This window comes from Rutidosis leptorrhynchoides, chromosome 1 (genome assembly GCF_046630445.1).
Source record: "Rutidosis leptorrhynchoides isolate AG116_Rl617_1_P2 chromosome 1, CSIRO_AGI_Rlap_v1, whole genome shotgun sequence".
Lineage (NCBI taxonomy): Eukaryota > Viridiplantae > Streptophyta > Magnoliopsida > Asterales > Asteraceae > Rutidosis > Rutidosis leptorrhynchoides.
In genome coordinates this window covers 402,070,923-402,073,283 of record NC_092333.1, presented here as the reverse complement: position 1 = coordinate 402,073,283, position 2,361 = coordinate 402,070,923, and positions in this window count along the sequence as shown.

Genomic DNA, 2,361 nt, shown 5'->3' with positions numbered 1-2,361 from the left:
AATTGTTAGGACTAGCAGGTTACTACAGAAGGTTCATCCAAGACTTTTCCAGAATAGCAAAACCCTTAACTGCATTAACGCATAAAGGGAAGAAATTTGAATGGAAAGATGAACAAGAGAAAGCGTTTCAATTGTTAAAGAAAAAGTTAACTACAGAACCTATATTGTCATTACCTGAAGGGAATGATGATTTTGTGATATATTGTGATGCCTCAAAGCAAGGTCTCGGTTGTGTATTAATGCAACGAAAGAAAGTAATTGCTTATGTGTCTAGACAATTGAAGATTCACGAACAGAATTATACAACGCATGATTTGGAATTAGGCGCGGTTGTTTTTGCATTAAAGACTTGGAGGCACTACTTATATGGGGTCAAAAGTATTATATATACCGACCACAAAAGTCTTCAACACATATTTAATCATAAACAAGTAAATATGAGGCAGCGTTGGTGGATTGAATTGTTGAATGATTATGACTTTGAGATTCGTTACCACCCGGGGAAGGCAAATGTGGTAGCCGACGCCTTGAGCAGAAAGGATAGATAACCCATTCGAGTAAAAGCTATGAATATAATGATTCACACTAACCATACTACTCAAATAAAGGAGGAGCAACAAGGAGTTTTAAAAGAGGGAAATTTAAAGGATGAAATACCTAAAGGATCAGAGAAGCATCTTAATATTCGGGAAGATGGAACCCGGTATAGGGTTGAAAGAATTTGGGTACCAATATTTGGAGATATGAGAGAAATGGTACTTAGAGAAGCTCATAAAACCAGATACTCATTACATCCTGGAACGGGGAAGATGTACTGTAACATCCCGCCTTTTTTTTCGTTTACTTTCCGTTTGTTCATTTTAAAGTTCGTTATATGTTTATAACATCTCCCGTTGATACGCGTTTTAAATTATCTCGTTTAGGTAATTCACGCACCCAAACGAAAGTTGAGGGACTAAACTTAACAAGGGATCAAACCCTTGACTAGGTCAAAGGGTCAAACCTCTTTTATCCATTCATTTTCATCCTCATCTTTTACTACTTCCAAATCCTCTCAACATTCAATCCTTAATTCATCATCTAAATCCGATTTTGGAGGCTAACATCAAAACAAATTACATATTTGGAATCCTCTCTTCATTCTCTACATTTTGATACTAATTTCATCTCGATTGGGTAACTTTCTAAAAACTCTAAATTTCATAATCTTAGTGTTCTTGACTTAAAGGTGTGTTAATTAGTGTCTATGGCTCATTGTGATATCGTATATGTAATTTGTATGCTCGATCTTGTGAATTGACATAACTAGCATGAACTTGAAAAAGAGCTTGTTAAATCTTTGATTTTGGATGATGAAATGTGTTTAGATGTTAATGGTTATGTGTTCAAAGTGTTAGTTACTTCATTAGCTTCGCTTTGGTGTGTTGATTAACATGAAAACCTTACATTAACATGATTATTGGTTTTTGAGATTTTGGTTAGGGTTTGATAAGCTTTATATGAACTTTTGATGTATCAAATGCTATGAAATATTGTTGATAAGTGTTTTGTTGCAATGTGTGTTTGATTACCTTCGAAACGGCATATCATACATGTAAATTGGTTGCCCGAATCATGAAATGCGTTTTTAGAACTTGAACCTTTGATTATGAACGTTTAATGCGGTTTTGGGTTGTTGTAAGTGTTGAATTACTTGTTGAAATGTGTCTAGTCGTTTTCTTCGTCAAAATACATTTCCAACGGTGTATGATACATGTTTTGGTTGTTTGCGGATCATGATTTGAGTTTGTTTGGTTTTTGGTTCGTGCACTTGTGTTTCAGCAAAACAGGGTCTGTATACTGATCTGGATGCCGTCCAGACTCTGGGATGCCGTCCAGCCCTTCAGACTTGGACGCCGTCCAGACTCTGGGACGCCGTCCAGACTCTGGGACGCCGTCCAATTGCACTATCAGATTCTGCGTTGCTTGGTCAATTTACGAAAAATGTTTGCTATGCTATGGACCTCCGATTCACATGAAACTTGTTCTAACATGCTCATATATGATTAAAAACCTCAGAAAAATAGTTCGGGACCTGACCCTAACGTGTTGACTTTTTCGTTGACTTTGACCGACCAAAGTTTGACTTTTTGTCAAACTTAAGCAAATGATTATGCAATCTTTCTAACATGATTCTATACTTGCATCTTGCATGAAACTTGACAATTTGATTCACATGCTACATAATCTAGTCGTATTGAGCCATAGGACTAATTGAACATCTTTGACCAATCGTGACTATCGTTATTGATACAACCTATTTGTTTAGGTCAAGACTAGCATTGTTCTTTGCACACATTACTTGTTGAAGTACTTATTACT